At 40.9% G+C, this 18,339-nt stretch overlaps 2 non-coding genes across 2 annotated transcripts; one reads left to right on the forward strand and one right to left on the reverse strand.

The window, feature by feature from the left end:
- Positions 1-11,582: 11,582 nt before the first annotated feature.
- On the reverse strand, positions 11,583-11,654 carry trnah-gug (transfer RNA histidin (anticodon GUG)). Its single transcript has one exon. It is a non-coding gene; the product is annotated as a tRNA-His (tRNA).
- Positions 11,655-12,067: 413 nt separating this feature from the next.
- On the forward strand, positions 12,068-12,139 carry trnah-gug (transfer RNA histidin (anticodon GUG)). Its single transcript has one exon. It is a non-coding gene; the product is annotated as a tRNA-His (tRNA).
- The last annotated feature ends 6,200 nt before the right edge of the window (positions 12,140-18,339 follow it).

Genomic DNA, 18,339 nt, shown 5'->3' on the forward strand with positions numbered 1-18,339 from the left:
GGGGAAAAAAAGGCTTTGAATTTGCCACCCCATTTGATTTCTTTGCCACCCTAAGAAAATTTCTCTAGATCCGCCCCTGCGCGAACGTGCGTTGCAACTTCTTATCTGGTGCGCGTCTTTTATTTTGACAGCGAGTGCGCACCTGCGGACCACTTATGTGCACCCCTGAGTATAACAACATATTTACTGGAACACTTTTTTTTAGATTTCTGTAAATCTTGTGAATGTGATAACTCAAGAAAGAAACAACTAGGATTTTCCTCAACCTCGAGGTAAAAGTCAGAGGTCAAGTTTTCTGAAAATGTTCTCACGCGATAACTCGAGAATGAGGCAAAGTATACCTTTTAAACGGATACCTTCATCAGTGGTTTCCTCAGTTTCTGAACGCTTGATCAAAGAACAGGCGATGCAGCATGGCGATAGAAGTATGAGCATAAAGTTTTTAAAAGAAAATAGAGATTTCATTTTGAATATCTGTTCTGCTGTCATCAGAATAATGATCATTGTTTCAATCATTATTCAATTGCACATATGTTTCATAAGCAGTTGGAGCAGGTGGACAATCAGTCAATCAGTGCAGCCTAAAGGCAGCAACTGCCAAATAATTCAGCAAAGCAAACACATGATCACATCTTACCACAAGAGGTCGGCAAAGGCATAAAAAGGTACAGTCTAATTAGTTCCCATAACTTAAAAAATGTTTGGAAACTCGTTGCCTCAAAAAACAGTACTGAGTACTCACTCTACATCCCGACTCAGTACTCAGGACGTAGAGTGAGAAGAGAACAAAAGACAAAAAATGAAAACACACACAAACAACTAGTCAATTCAATTCAATTCAATTCAATTTTATTTATATAGCGCCAAATCACAACAAATGTCGCCTCAAGGCGCTTTATATTGTACAATAGATCGCACAATAATAAATACAGAGAAAAACCCAACAATCATATGACCCCCTATGAGCAAGCACTTTGGCAACAGTGGGAAGGAAAAACTCCCTTTTAACAGGAAGAAACCTCCAGCAGAACCAGGCTCAGGGAGGGGCGGCCATCTGCTGCGACCGGTTGGGGTGAAAGAAGGAAAACAGGATAAAGACATGCTGTGGAAGAGAGACAGAGGTTAATAACAGATATGATTCGATGCAGAGAGGTCTATTAACACATAGTGAGTGAGAAAGGTGATTGGAAAGGAAAAACTCAATGCATCATGGGAATCCCTGGCAGCCTACGTCTATTGCAGCATAACTAAGGGAGGATTCAGGGTCACCTGGTCCAGCCCTAACTATATGCTTTAGCAAAAAGGAAAGTTTTAAGCCTAATCTTGAAAGTAGAGATAGTGTCTGTCTCCCGAATCCAAACTGGAAGCTGGTTCCACAGAAGAGGGGCCTGAAAACTGAAGGCTCTGCCTCCCATTCTACTTTTAAATACTCTAGGAACAACAAGTAAGCCTGCAGTGCGAGAGCGAAGTGCTCTAATAGGGTGATATGGTACTACAAGGTCATTAAGATAAGATGGGGCCTGGTTATTTAAGACCTTGTATGTGAGGAGCAGAATTTTGAATTCAATTCTGGATTTAACAGGAAGCCAGTGAAGGGAAGCCAATACAGGAAAAATATGCTCTCTCTTTCTAGTCCCTGTCAGTACTCTTGCTGCAGCATTTTGGATTAGCTGAAGGCTTTTCAGTGAGTTTTAGGACATCCTGATAATAAAGAATTACAGTAGTCCAGCCTGGAAGTAATAAATGCATGAACTAGTTTTTCAGCGTCACTCTGAGACAGGATATTTCTAATTTTAGAGATGTTGCGCAAATGGAAGAAAGCGGTCTTACATATTTGTTTAATATGTGCATTGAAGGACATGTCCTGGTCAAAAATGACTCCAAGGTTCCTCACAGCATTACTGGAGGCCAAGGTAATGCCATCCAGAGTAAGAATCTGCTTAGATACCATAATTCTAAGATTTTCAGGGCCGAGTACAATAACCTCAGTTTTATCTGAATTAAGAAGCAGAAAGTTAGCGGCCATCCAGGTCTTTATGTCTTTAAGACATTCCTGCAGTTTAACTAATTGGTCTGTGATACCTGGCTTCATGGATAGATAGAGCTGCGTGTCATCTGCATAGCAGTGATAATTTATGCTATGTCTTCTAATGATGCTGCCTAAGGGAAGCATGTATAATGTAAATAGAATTGGTCCTAGCACTGAACCCTGTGGAACACCATAATTGACCTTAGTGTGTGAAGAGGACTCTCCATTTACTTGAACAAATTGGAGTCTATTAGATAGATATGATACAAACCACTGCAGTACAGTACCTGTAATACCTACAGCATGTTCTAATCGCTCTAATAGGATATTATGATCAACAGTATCGAACGCAGCACTGAGGTCTAGCAGGACAAGCACAGAGATGAGTCCACTGTCAGAGGCCATAAGAAGAGCATTTGTAACCTTCACTAAAGCTGTTTCTGTGCTGTGATGAGCTCTGAAACCTGACTGAAACTCTTCAAATAAGCCATTCCTCTGCAGATGATCTGTTAGCTGTTTGACAACTACTCTTTCAAGGATTTTTGATATGAAAGGAAGGTTGGAGATTGGCCTATAATTAGCTAAGACAGCTGGGTCTAGAGATGGCTTTTTAAGTAAGGGTTTAACTACAGCCACCTTGAAGGCCTGTGGTACATAGCCGATTATTAGAGATAGGTTGATCATATTTAAGATCGAAGAATTAATTAATGGCAGGACTTCTTTGAGCAGTTTTGTAGGAATGGGGTCTAAAAGACACGTTGATGGTTTGGAGGAATTAATTATTGAAGTTAACTCAGAAAGATCAATTGGAGAAAAAGAGTCTAACTTAACATCAATGGTACTAAGAGTAGCTGTAGATAATATTACATCTGTGGGATGATTATTGGTAATTTTTTCTCTAATGATAAGAATTTTATTAGTGAAGAAGTTCATGAAGTCATTACTAGTTAATGTTAAAGGGATTGTTGGCTCAGTAGAGCTCTGACTTTTTGTCAGCCTGGCTACAGTGCTGAAGAGAAACCTGGGGTTGTTCTTATTTTCTTCAATCAGTGACGAATAGTAAGATGTTCTGGCTTTGCGGAGGGCTTTCTTATAAATCAGCAAACTATTTCTCCAGGCTAAATGATGATCCTCTAAATTTGTGACACGCCATTTCCTCTCCAGCTTACGAGTTATCTGCTTTAGGCTACGTGTTTGAGAATTATACCACGGAGTCAGGTACTTCGGATTTGAGGCCTTAGTTTTCACAGGAGCTACAGTATCCAGAGTTGTACGTAGTGAGGAGGTAAAATTATTAACAAGATAATCGACCTCTGTTGGAGTAGCGTTCAGATAGCTGCTCTGCTCTATGTTGGTACAGGGCATTGAAGATGATAACAGTGGGTGGATTATATTCTTAAACTTAGTTACAGCACTTTCAGAAAGACATCTACTGTGATAAAGTCAACTCTCCACTGCTGTGTAATCAATTATTGTAAATGTAATCAGGAAATGATCAGACAGCAGAGGGTTTTCAGGAAACACTGTTAAATGTTCAGTTTCTATGCCAAGTCTAAGTCACCACTTAAAGTGTGAAGTTCCCCAAACTGAAATCACAACCACTCTGCCGTGACCCGGATTCGAACCGGGGTTGCTGCGGCCACAACGCACAGTACTAACCACTATACGATCACGGCTGCTCAGAAAATGATCATCTGCAATCTTTATTGTGCCTTTTCCTTTATATCGATCTCAAACTCTGTGTCGACGATGCGCACATTTACGCACGTGGCACAGTAACAGTATCCGCATTAACTCTGGGACCTCGCGTGGTCTGACCGTAAATACATTTTGGTGCTCTTCTGCACATCGTACAGGTCAGCTGTTACACGCAGATTCAAGTGTTTACGGTGAAATAAGAAGAAAAAAAAAAGCAAGATCCAGACTCTAACTGGCAGTGAAAAGCACAACATGTTTGTAGTTCCAATGTTGATACGACCTAAACGTGTCAAACTTAAAATGTACAGTCCTGCTTAGTGGGTTTAAAATGGACTCGTGTGGATTGGAGGTGATTGACTACATGGGCGTTCAGCCTGCAGCTGAGCAGCTGTGATCGTATAGTGGTTAGTACTCTGCGTTGTGGCCGCAGCAACCCCGGTTCGAATCCGGGTCACGGCATTGTGGTGAAGCTTTTAAAGCAAATACAGCAGATAAAGTGGAACAAGAATGAGGGTGAAATGTTGGTTCTCCTGTCTGAAATCTGCGAGAGAGTTGAGAAAAAAACAGATACATGACGTTTGATATAATAATAAAACAGGTTAATTTAAGAAGTCAACTTGTAACCGGTGATCAGTGGGTAACAAAAAGGAACCGTGCACTATTTAGCTTATTTTGTAATTTCTGCAACGGCTTACTGAGTTAGGGGAAAAACAGCACAAGAGTTCAGAAATTAACGATAAAAAAACTGCTTCCATAAAGTCGAAGGCATAAAGGCTTTGACTTCTTGATATGATTCATCAACGCTGGATCAATGACATTTTTACTCATGTGTTCCTACACAAAAGGTTGCACTACAAACCAAACATTTTCTTATTTATTGTAATGAACCGCTGATCTGTACCATAAGTCATCCTTGCGGGGGTTGTCGGAACTGTATGCGCAGTCGCACTAAGGACAGATGTGCTCAGAGGCATGCCCCGTAACGTGTATGAGCGGTCTGTCGTGCGGCAGGAATAAGTTGTACAAATTCCATGTAAGTTACGATAATACTTTGATAAGTATGATAAGTGTGTTTCTAATGTAAGGTATGTTGCTGCGTTTGTATTGTGAGCCATCTGAAAACCTTTTTGTTCTGTACTTACGTTACTTACATCCATGTGCTATTTTTTAGCTTAGACATGTGTGTCATGCAAGCTAGCAGCACCCCATGAGAAACGGGCCGAAGTGTTTAAGTGTTCACCGGAGTTTGCACCCTTGGCAAGCGGACTGAGGTATGTGATGAGAGGTGATCTGTTGTTATATTTTATTTAACCGAACTGTGTAACCCCTTGATACTGTTTGAAGTAACCCCTGTTTGTTTTATTTAATCTGTGACTGTATATCTCAGAATTACTTGTTTGAACTTACCTGAATTAACTTAAGCTCATTGTTGTTATTGCTCATTGTTATACTTCAAAAGGACTGTACGGGTATCAATTTTTTCTTATTTTATAGTTTTCACGGTGCTCAATGTCCAGAGAATGAGCCGTATGTGGTGAGGAAATAAATGGCTGCACCCGTTAGAGACTCTTCTGTCGTTCTTGATGCCAAGGGCTGCTACATATATTATACTAACATTTTTATTTGAATTAATACCTATTTGACATTATTGTATTTATTTTATTTGAGAAAATGTGGCATAACTTGATACAAATAGTTGTTTTTTATCTTCATTTTGAATTTTTAAAAACACTTAACCCTTTTATTTTTTTTGGCTGTGTTATGTCTTTGTTGGAAATCTTCTGTTTAATCACATTTGTTTAAATTCAGTGTCTTTTACTGTGACATGTCATCCATACTCTGATGGATTTTGCCCACTTTCAACAACTTTGTGAATAAAAATGTACACACACAAAGTCTGGTCAAAGTGTTCGTCCTTAACACGGTGCTGATCTCAGCTACCAGAAAGTCTTATCTGAAGCTGCTGTTTCATTATTAAATCTCAGGATCACCCTGTGTTTTTCACCAAGCTGGCAATGTTTCATATTAAATGCTTGTGATGCTCCTGCAGTATAACCAGGGGTGCACATAAGTGGTCCGCAGGTGCGTATTCGCTGTCAAAATAAAAGACGCGCACTAGATAAGAAGTTTGCTTACATAAGATTTTCTGGAGGTGGACAGACATTTGTTTAGAACTCTTAAAGATGTCGAAGAAGCAAGCTCCTTTAAGCAATTAGTTTGGTGTTCCTCCACCTCCAAAGAAATGTCAGAAGGAGTCCGAACCGCAAAAGAAGCGCGTATTCTCGGAAAAGTAGTTGCAGCAGGTTAGCTGGCTTCAAACAAATGATAAACGCGCAGAGATGTGGTGCAGAATATGCCGTGAAAATCCCACTCTAGCGGACAAAAACAGTCCCTTTTATATGTACGCAACGCAGGGGCGGATCTAGAAGGGTGGCATGGGGTGGCAAGTGCCACCCCAGTCTTGCATATGACAGTGTTGTTTATTAAAATAAGATAGCATTAACAGTTTGAGCGTAGTTACAGTCAACAGTGAATATAAATGCTAAAACTGAATATATTGCAGAGTGTCCCGCCCCTCAACCGTTAACAAATGGTTCAGCCCATAGCAGGAACGGCTTTTTTCTTGTTTTCAGTAGCAAGCCATGCTTATGATTGTGCCAGAGCACATTTTGAACAACACAGGTGGTCGGTTGTTACACTCTGGAAATGGAAGGAAGGTGAGTGTTATTAACCCTCCGTGGTCCACGGACACGCTGCACCTCTAAATCACATGACTAATTTAAGCTGACATAGCAACAAGCTGCAGCCACGCTGAGTCTCTATCTCAGCCCACACTGAAAGTTCAGACTTCAAAGTTTTTAAATTTTAATTACAGGCCAGTAAATCCAGAGTTATGATAATATATATAAGCCACGCTTTTTTCTAAATACTGTCGTCACGTTTTTGTGTGTGTGGGTTTTAAGCGTTTTCTAAGGACAGCGCGAAAACAGTAAAGAAAGGAAAAAAAGGCACCTCTTTCCTATTGGTGGAAAAATGTACCATGTCGACCAATTTAAAAAAAAAAGTCAACACGTAGGATTTGGTTGTTTAGGAAGAGGGGAGAGTTTTGGGAGTGACGGTAACAGCAGCGAGACAGAGCGAGCGAGTGAGAGAGAGAGAGAGAGAGTTTTTAGATGTGGGAGATTTGTGACGTTTAGTGCGGAGTGTATACTTAGTGTGTTGTGCTGTCTTGTGTAGCTGTTCTGTTGTGTAGTCGTTGTTTTGTTTTGTGTGTCAGTGAGGGCACTAATGAATGTCACTAAGGCACATTTGCAATGTAAACACTGTCACTAAGTAGAAAACCAGCGGAGTGATACACCTCCTGTTGTCAGGCCTGCAGGTTTATCCCTGTGCTGTTCTCCTCTGTCTTTTGGTGGACAAACTTATTTTTTACTGGCACACATCATTTGTGGGGCATCTTATTGCGACACCTGATTGTTCTCTCATTTTAGTTAGTAATATTTTTAAATGGTTGTACAAAATGAAAAAACGGCAGGTGTATTGGCTGCATTTTTAGACAAATAGTTGTATATGTTTACAAAATGTACAATTTATATTTGCTCAACATGTCTGTGGGTTTTTTACAGTAAAAAATACTACTAGGATTTTAAGTTCTTTGTGTGATTTCAGATCAGTAACACTAATGCAGTATGTCAGTGAAAAAAAACAACTAAATTCAGTGAGAAGAAAAGGATGATACCAAACAAGGCAAGGAGAAAAAAATAAAAAGAAACAATTTGAGGATGAAATGCAAACGTAAACTCAAAAGGAATCAAAAATGGGCAGTTGTATTTCAGACCTCAGTGGGTTTATCCAACAAATCATGAAAAATTAGGTTTAAATTTTTGTTCATGACAGTGTAGATTTCTGACATTTTGTGTAATTTAAGCTGTAACAATGTGATTGTTTTCTAACAAAAAACACTGAAACTTAAGTTAGACTTGTGTTTGTAAATGAACCACCCCATGTTGTGTAGTTCTCTGGAGTTTATACTTATTGGGCTACATATTTATTTATTATACAGGCTATACAGTACATAACATCAAAACTCACATGTTTTATGTAACTAAAGTGTGTAATTATGTGGACTACAGACAATAATTAAGTTATAGACTATATTTATATGAAAAACATGTATACTTACTGCATTTGAATCATTTTAACCATATGTAATCACCTGCATATGTGTTTGGGGGAAAAAAAGGCTTTGAATTTGCCACCCCATTTGATTTCTTTGCCACCCTAAGAAAATTTCTCTAGATCCGCCCCTGCGCGAACGTGCGTTGCAACTTCTTATCTGGTGCGCGTCTTTTATTTTGACAGCGAGTGCGCACCTGCGGACCACTTATGTGCACCCCTGAGTATAACAACATATTTACTGGAACACTTTTTTTTAGATTTCTGTAAATCTTGTGAATGTGATAACTCAAGAAAGAAACAACTAGGATTTTCCTCAACCTCGAGGTAAAAGTCAGAGGCCAAGTTTTCTGAAAATGTTCTCACGCGATAACTCGAGAATGAGGCAAAGTATACCTTTTAAACGGATACCTTCATCAGTGGTTTCCTCAGTTTCTGAACGCTTGATCAAAGAACAGGCGATGCCGCATGGCGGTAGAAGTATGAGCATAAAGTTTTTAAAAGAAAATAGAGATTTCATTTTGAATATCTGTTCTGCTGTCATCAGAATAATGATCATTGTTTCAATCCATATTCAATTGCACATATGTTTCATAAGCAGTTGGAGCAGGTGGACAATCAGTCAATCAGTGCAGCCTAAAGGCAGCAACTGCCAAATAATTCAGCAAAGCAAACACATGATCACATCTTACCACAAGAGGTCGGTAAAGGCATAAAAAGGTACAGTCTAATTAGTTCCCATAACTTAAAAAATGTTTGGAAACTCGTTGCCTCAAAAAAACAGTACTGAGTACTCACTCTACATCCCGACTCAGTACTCAGGACGTAGAGTGAGAAGAGAACAAAAGACAAAAAATGAAAACACACACAAACAACTAGTCAATTCAATTCAATTTTATTTATATAGCGCCAAATCACAACAAATGTCGCCTCAAGGCGCTTTATATTGTACAATAGATCGCACAATAATAAATACAGAGAAAAACCCAACAATCATATGACCCCCTATGAGCAAGCACTTTGGCAACAGTGGGAAGGAAAAACTCCCTTTTAACAGGAAGAAACCTCCAGCAGAACCAGGCTCAGGGAGGGGCGGCCATCTGCTGCGACCGGTTGGGGTGAAAGAAGGAAAACAGGATAAAGACATGCTGTGGAAGAGAGACAGAGGTTAATAACAGATATGATTCGATGCAGAGAGGTCTATTAACACATAGTGAGTGAGAAAGGTGATTGGAAAGGAAAAACTCAATGCATCATGGGAATCCCTGGCAGCCTACGTCTATTGCAGCATAACTAAGGGAGGATTCAGGGTCACCTGGTCCAGCCCTAACTATATGCTTTAGCAAAAAGGAAAGTTTTAAGCCTAATCTTGAAAGTAGAGATAGTGTCTGTCTCCCGAATCCAAACTGGAAGCTGGTTCCACAGAAGAGGGGCCTGAAAACTGAAGGCTCTGCCTCCCATTCTACTTTTAAATACTCTAGGAACAACAAGTAAGCCTGCAGTGCGAGAGCGAAGTGCTCTAATAGGGTGATATGGTACTACAAGGTCATTAAGATAAGATGGGGCCTGGTTATTTAAGACCTTGTATGTGAGGAGCAGAATTTTGAATTCAATTCTGGATTTAACAGGAAGCCAGTGAAGGGAAGCCAATACAGGAGAAATATGCTCTCTCTTTCTAGTCCCTGTTAGTACTCTTGCTGCAGCATTTTGGATTAGCTGAAGACTTTTCAGCGAGTTTTAGGACATCCTGATAATAAAGAATTACAGTAGTCCAGCCTGGAAGTAATAAATGCATGAACTAGTTTTTCAGCGTCACTCTGAGACAGGATATTTCTAATTTTAGAGATGTTGCGCAAATGGAAGAAAGCGGTCTTACATATTTGTTTAATATGTGCATTGAAGGACATGTCCTGGTCAAAAATGACTCCAAGGTTCCTCACAGCATTACTGGAGGCCAAGGTAATGCCATCCAGAGTAAGAATCTGCTTAGATACCATAATTCTAAGATTTTCAGGGCCGAGTACAATAACCTCAGTTTTATCTGAATTAAGAAGCAGAAAGTTAGCGGCCATCCAGGTCTTTATGTCTTTAAGACATTCCTGCAGTTTAACTAATTGGTGTGTGTTACCTGGCTTCATGGATAGATAGAGCTGCGTATCATCTGCATAGCAGTGATAATTTATGCTATGTCTTCTAATGATGCTGCCTAGGGGAAGCATGTATAATGTAAATAGAATTGGTCCTAGCACTGAACCCTGTGGAACACCATAATAGACCTTAGTGTGTGAAGAGGACTCTCCATTTACTTGAACAAATTGGAGTCTATTAGATAGATATGATACAAACCACTGCAGTACAGTACCTGTAATACCTACAGCATGTTCTAATCGCTCTAATAGGATATTATGATCAACAGTATCGAACGCAGCACTGAGGTCTAGCAGGACAAGCACAGAGAGGAGTCCACTGTCAGAGGCCATAAGAAGATCATTTGTAACCTTCACTAAAGCTGTTTCTGTGCTGTGATGAGCTCTGAAACCTGACTGAAACTCTTCAAATAAGCCATTCCTCTGCAGATGATCTGTTAGCTGTTTGACAACTACTCTTTCAAGGATTTTTGATATGAAAGGAAGGTTGGAGATTGGCCTATAATTAGCTAAGACAGCTGGGTCTAGAGATGGCTTTTTAAGTAAGGGTTTAACTACAGCCACCTTGAAGGCCTGTGGTACATAGCCGATTATTAGAGATAGGTTGATCATATTTAAGATCGAAGAATTAATTAATGGCAGGACTTCTTTGAGCAGTTTTGTAGGAATGGGGTCTAAAAGACACGTTGATGGTTTGGAGGAATTAATTATTGAAGTTAACTCAGAAAGATCAATTGGAGAAAAAGAGTCTAACTTAACATCAATGGTACTAAGAGTAGCTGTAGATAATATTACATCTGTGGGATGATTATTGGTAATTTTTTCTCTAATGATAAGAATTTTATTAGTGAAGGAGTTCATGAAGTCATTACTAGTTAATGTTAAAGGGATTGTTGGCTCAGTAGAGCTCTGACTTTTTGTCAGCCTGGCTACAGTGCTGAAGAGAAACCTGGGGTTGTTCTTATTTTCTTCAATCAGTGACGAATAGTAAGATGTTCTGGCTTTGCGGAGGGCTTTCTTATAAATCAGCAAACTATTTCTCCAGGCTAAATGATGATCCTCTAAATTTGTGACACGCCATTTCCTCTCCAGCTTACGAGTTATCTGCTTTAGGCTACGTGTTTGAGAATTATACCACGGAGTCAGGTACTTCGGATTTGAGGCCTTAGTTTTCACAGGAGCTACAGTATCCAGAGTTGTACGTAGTGAGGAGGTAAAATTATTAACAAGATAATCGACCTCTGTTGGAGTAGCGTTCAGATAGCTGCTCTGCTCTATGTTGGTACAGGGCATTGAAGATGATAACAGTGGGTGGATTATATTCTTAAACTTAGTTACAGCACTTTCAGAAAGACATCTACTGTGATAAAGTCAACTCTCCACTGCTGTGTAATCAATTATTGTAAATGTAATCAGGAAATGATCAGACAGCAGAGGCTTTTCAGGAAACACTGTTAAATGTTCAGTTTCTATGCCAAGTCTAAGTCACCACTTAAAGTGTGAAGTTCCCCAAACTGAAATCACAACCACTCTGCCGTGACCCGGATTCGAACCGGGGTTGCTGCGGCCACAACGCAGAGTACTAACCACTATACGATCACGGCTGCTCAGAAAATGATCATCTGCAATCTTTATTGTGTTTTTTTCCTTCATATCGATCTCAAACTCTGTGTCGACGATGCGCACATTTACGCACGTGGCACAGTAACAGTATCCGCATTAACTCTGGGACCTCGCGTGGTCTGACCGTAAATACATTTTGGTGCTCTTCTGCACATCGTACAGGTCAGCTGTTACACGCAGATTCAAGTTTTTACGGTGAAATAAGAAGAAAAAAAAAAAAACCAAGATCCAGACTCTAACTGGCAGTGAAAAGCACAACATGTTTGTAGTTCCAATGTTGATACGACCTAAACGTGTCAAACTTAAAATGTACAGTCCTGCTTAGTGGGTTTAAAATGGACTCGTGTGGATTGGAGGTGATTGACTACATGGACGTTCAGCCTGCAGCTGAGCAGCCGTGATCGTATAGTGGTTAGTACTCTGCGTTGTGGCCGCAGCAACCCCGGTTCGAATCCGGGTCACGGCATTGTGGTGAAGCTTTTAAAGCAAATACAGCAGATAGAGTGGAACAAGAATGAGGGTGAAATGTTGGTTCTCCTGTCTGAAATCTGCGAGAGAGATGAGACAAAAACAGATACATGACGTTTGATATAATAATAAAACAGGTTAATTTAAGAAGTCAACTTGTAACCGGTGATCAGTGGGTAACAAAAAGGAACCGCACGCTGTGCACTATTTAGCTTATTTTGTTATTTCTGCAACGGCTTACTGAGTTAGGGAAAAACAGCACAAGAGTTCAGAAATTAACGATAAAAAAACTGCTTCCATAAAGTCGAAGGCATAAAGGCTTTGACTTCTTGATATGATTCATCAACGCTGGATCAATGACATTTTTACTCATGTGTTCCTACACAAAAGGTGGCACTACAAACCAAACATTGTCTTATATATTATACTAACATTTTTATTTGAATTAATACCTATTTGACTTTATTATATTTATTTTATTTGAGAAAATGTGGCATAACTTGATACAAATAGTTGTTTTTTATCTTAATTTTGAATTTTTAAAAATACTTTAACCCTTTTATTTTTTTTGGCTGTGTTATGTCTTTGTTGGAAATCTTCTATTTAATCACATTTGTTTAAATTCAGTGTCTTTTACTGTGACATGTCATCCATACTCTGATGGATTTTGCCCACTTTCAACAACTTTGTGAATAAAAATGTACACACACAAAGTCTGGTCAAAGTGTTTGTCCTTAACACGGTGCTGATCTCAGCTACCAGAAAGTCTTATCTGAAGCTGCTGTTTCATTATTAAATCTCAGGATCACCCTGTGTTTTTCACCAAGCTGGCAATGTTTCATATTAAATGCTTGTGATGCTCCTGCAGTATAACCAGGGGTGCACATAAGTGGTCCGCAGGTGCGTATTCGCTGTCAAAATAAAAGACGCGCACTAGATAAGAAGTTTGCTTACATAAGATTTTCTGGAGGTGGACAGACATTTGTTTAGAACTCTTAAAGATGTCGAAGAAGCAAGCTCCTTTAAGCAATTAGTTTGGTGTTCCTCCACCTCCAAAGAAATGTCAGAAGGAGTCCGAACCGCAAAAGAAGCGCGTATTCTCGGAAAAGTAGTTGCAGCAGGTTAGCTGGCTTCAAACAAATGATAAACGCGCAGAGATGTGGTGCAGAATATGCTGTGAAAATCCCACTCTAGCGGACAAAAACAGTCCCTTTTATATGTACGCAACGCAGGGGCGGATCTAGAAGGGTGGCATGGGGTGGCAAGTGCCATCCTAAAATGATCCCGTGCCACCCCAAGTGCCACCCCAGTCTTGCATATGACAGTGTTGCTTATTAAAATAAGATAGCATTAACAGTTTGAGCGTAGTTACAGTCAACAGTGAATATAAATGCTAAAACTGAATATATTGCAGAGTGTTCCCCCCCTCAACCGTTAACAAATGGTTCAGCCCATAGCAGGAACGGCTTTTTTCTTGTTTTCAGTAGCAAGCGATGCTTATGATTGTGCCAGAGCACATTTTGAACAACACAGGTGGTTGGTTGTTACAGTCTGGAAATGGAAGGAAGGTGAGTGTTATTAACCCTCCGTGGTCCACGGACACGCTGCACCTCTAAATCACATGACTAATTTAAGCTGACATAGCAACAAGCTGCAGCCACGCTGAGTCTCTATCTCAGCCCACACTGAAAGTTCAGACTTCAAAGTTTTTAAATTTTAATTACAGGCCAGTAAATCCAGAGTTATGATAATATATATAAGCCACGCTTTTTTCTAAATACTGTCGTCACGTTTTTGTGTGTGTGGGTTGTATAGGAATTTCTTTCACTTATGTATTAATCACATTATTTTATTGTAATGCCTTGGTGCCACTGGATTTTAACATGTCTGACACCCATACTGTAAGACAAATGGTGGGGGTCTAGTTAGGAAGTTGGGGGAGGCAGACCACTTCACAGGAAGAGTCTTTTGTCTCTGCAAGGACTCTGGGAAGGTGTGAAACAGCTGTGTACTGCCTTTTGTTCATGGAGAAAGTATTTAACTGAGAGACACACTACTCTCAGTGAGACTCTGCTGTCCCTGCCCCGCAGACATGCAGGCCCTCCACAAGCTTGTTTGTATGTCTTTGTGTGTTTGAATTAAAGAATGTTAGCTACCGCTCACCGCTCGTCTGCAGGCTTTATTTAAGTGGAAAAACTTCCACAACAGAATGGCGCTGTGAGCAGGGTGGTCCGTGTGGTCGCTGAACAACGGTTCCGGGGATGGGCTGATCACCCCTGAGGGAAAAGGTACCTTTGTCCTACCAGCTGTTGAAGCAAAGGAAATGGAGGAGTCACGGAGCCGCGTGTTTCAGCCACCACCGAGACCATCAACTTTGAGGGGACTCCTGCAGATGGGTGAGTTGTAGCTAACTTTGTATACAGTCATGAGGAGTTTTTTGTCTGGCCGAGGGGGGGAACGCTGGCCGCCCCCGGAGTTCGAGCCTCCGGGAGGAAAATCCTGGTGGTTTGAGGCCCCAGGCTTGTGTTGGGTACGGTCCATCACAAGGACATTGGCTCGAGCGCGCTGTTGGGGAGAAGCCGGCCCAGACCTGTGTTCGGTCCAAGTACGTCACAGGGACAGCGGTTCGGGTACACTGTCGGAGTCCATTTCTGCATACTATAGTGCACGGAGTGGCGGTGTTCGTTCCTTGGTCCGTAGAAGGCAAGGGCCTCACGGGGGACGCCTCGTGTAGTAAAATGGGATCTAGATCCAGTAGAGCGGCAGGCCTTCCACCAGGCGGCCAGGGACAAAACTCAATGCGTGACTGTATGGTAAGAACTGAGTAAATGTGTGGTGTGTAAGATTGTAGAGAATGGTTGTGTGGGAAAAGATTGTGTGTGTAAAAAGAGTGAAAATGGGGTTTAAAAAAAAAAAATGTTGAAAATGGGGAACAAAAACAAGGAAAACAAGAAAAAAAAAAAGAGAGGAGTGTAGAAATGTGTGCAAAAGTTGTTTCCAACTAGCGGGAGAGGGTGGTACTGCAGACCACCAGCTCCCCTAGGGTGAACACACAAAAATTTCTTTTTTTTAGCAGAGTTGTTGACGAAAATAAGCAATAAAAATAGGAAGAGGGTTTGGTGATTTTCAATGTAGAACAACTACAATCTTTCTGGGTTTTTAAGAAAGGGGAGTTCAGAACCAGAGGGGGGAGACGTGTTGTTTTAAGCAATGAGAAGAATGATCAAAATGTCTCAGTGTGTCACTTGCAGGTGAAGAGCAGACCCGGATCAATTTTCCACGTTCAGCAGTCAGAAGAAATTATAGGTTAACATCATTAGAAACACTCAAGCCAAATTCTGGCTGAATTGTTTTACAGCTTAACTTCCATGTGTTTGTCACCCTGAGAACACAAGCTCCAAGAATCTCTCCCTGAAGACAAGAAATGCAGTTCCAGAACAACGAGATGGATCTCAAGAACTCACAGCAGCACCCTGAGCAGTGAAGAAAAGGTCCAGCAGCAGCAGCTGTGCAAGACAGTGACAGCAAGGAGAAAAATGGCATCATCATGACTGGATGGATGGATGCGCATTTCCAACGAGCTGCAACTTCACTGTGTGTGAATGGACCTTTGAAAAGACTGTCTGAGTTGGACATTTGCCACCCTTGGAGCAAAATGGCAAGATGAGACAGTGGAGAACACAGGACAAAGCTGAAAGACAACTGACTCACTGGACTGCTGCAAAGGGGGAGAGATGAGATGAGACCACAGTGGAAGGAGCAGGGGAGAACATGGCTGTTTTAGTGTGGGAACTGAAATTTGGGTTTAGGAAACTGGGAAGAAAAAACGACTGCCTTGCGTGGAGAATTGAAAAGTGTCTGGAGCACCGCAAAGAGAGAGGTACACAAAAATTACACAAACAGAAAATGCATTAATCCTACTAACACAAACACACATGCGATGAAGCTCATGAAGACCAAATAGCATTTTAAGCATGCATTGCTGTCACCATCATCTTGTCCGGTTCACTTAGTGGGTTAAGAAGTGATACATAGACTAGTGAACTAGTATTATTTTGGGGAAGGATGATTGAATCATTGCAGGGGTGAACAGAATGCTGCAGGGGGTCAGATGAGTGGGGACTAGTAGATTATTGAGTTTCTGGTTTCTGATGTGTGGGGGAGGTCTTATCATAACACACATCTGGTTACATGGGGGAAACAAAACTCATTATCTAATAGAATATTGTTGTGTGAGGTGTGTGACTGGTGAATGAAAGTTTTGGGGATTTTGCATTTTATTTTGGTACCACTTTGAAACTGCCAATTAGTTTTGTTTTGATCTATAATTCAAGAGAGTATGCTTAGACAACTTCTAAAACAAGGCCTTCATATTTTTTGATTTTTAACAGTGCACTGAGATTTTGTTTGGCAATTTTCTCTTTTCAAGCAGGCCTGCAAGATCGGGATCGAAAGCGCTACACAACATGTTGAACAATCGCAAGTGAGTTTCTCCAAAAAATTTAAATGGGCTCGGGAGAAAGCCACTTATTTGGGACAATCAGAAAACAAGTCCCTGCCAAAAAGGATTCAGCGATGTAATCCAGTCTAAATTATTTTTCTTTTTTTGAAATGACGTCATTGCTGGCAGTAGAAACTTATTGCGTCACGAGAGGTTCTACTGTCAGCAAATAAAAAATGGGGACTGACTGGACTGACAAAAGCTTTGACTGACTTGACACCAGAATGCAAGATTGCACCTCCACCTTGACCTGACAAAAGGGTGGATGTATGTATGTATGTTTCTTTTTACAGGAGCAGAAAGATGACAGCAACAGGTTGCGTGACCTTTGGGGCATGCAGACTTAACCTTTAATCGCCACTTTCTGTGTCTTTGAATTTACCAGCGGTGTGTTTTCATGACCTTGTATTGTTTACAGTGCAGAGGTCACTGTGAGAAAGTGTGCATACAGATGCGCTGCGCTAACATCACTTTTTCACAGCAGAGGGCTAATCATATGATCCAATCACATGATTTACAGCAGGACACACCGCTGGCTAATGTTTTACCTTTTCTTAAGACAGGGCCTGGAGTGAAACTACTCCAGGGGGAATCCCTGGGAATTTTTAAGAGACAATGCACAACTTCATTGTGCATGTCTAATTGTGCTAAGCTGACATAGGGCAAAAGAGGGTTTTCCGTGGAAGCTTTCATTTTTAAATTACAGAGACCGTGACATGAGGGATATGGAAGGATTGACGCAGATACAGACCACGACCGGGAGAGAACGCTTCAACAGGACCAGTGAGAAGCAGGGATCATCTGCAGGACAGCAGACAAACGACAGTGGGCTACACCACTGGGCTTCCAAAGGATTGTCACGAGGAGATTTTAAACAGCAAAATCTTAAATAAAATGAAAGAGTTTTCTACGTTGACGTTGAGGAAGACAACTAAGGTGTACGACGTGCTCTGCCTTAAATCTACAGCCGCGTTGGAATGGAAATCGAGGGATGGAGAGAGCGTGCCAAGCTCCAAAGGTGACAGCACAGAGGGAGATCAGCGTTGGAATTACAACTCTGTAAATTGCACAGACACCAGGAGCCATGATCGGGAACTGAGAATGACCATCTAATGCTTTTTCACTTTGCCATGCAAAGTACTTTGACACTCTGGAAAAGACCTTTCCTCTGTATCATTGTTGTTGCCATTAGCATGTGAAAGCTTAGATTGGGGGGAAGTTTAAAGATGAACAAAGGGTGGTGGGAGACCAGTGAAGTTAGGATACACAGTGTGAAACTCCTTTAAGTGTAAAATAATGTTGATGTGATATACAGAATGTCGGGAAAGAAATTCTGGTTTTTAATGTGATTCTTGATTTGAGAATCAAAGGGTGGGATTGTATAGGAATTTCTTTCACTTATGTATTAATCACATTATTTTATTGTAATGCCTTGGTGCCACTGGATTTTAACATGTCTGACACCCATACTGTAAGACAAATGGTGGGGGTCTAGTTAGGAAGTTGGGGGAGGCAGACCACTTCACAGGAAGATTCTTTTGTCTCTGCAAGGACTCTGGGAAGGTGTGAAACAGCTGTGTACTGCCTTTTGTTCATGGAGAAAGTATTTAACTGAGAGACACACTACTCTCAGTGAGACTCTGCTGTCCCTGCCCCGCAGACATGCAGGCCCTCCACAAGCTTGTTTGTATGTCTTT

The sequence above is a fragment of the Pelmatolapia mariae genome, linkage group LG22, assembly GCF_036321145.2.
Source record: "Pelmatolapia mariae isolate MD_Pm_ZW linkage group LG22, Pm_UMD_F_2, whole genome shotgun sequence".
Classification (NCBI taxonomy): domain Eukaryota; kingdom Metazoa; phylum Chordata; class Actinopteri; order Cichliformes; family Cichlidae; genus Pelmatolapia; species Pelmatolapia mariae.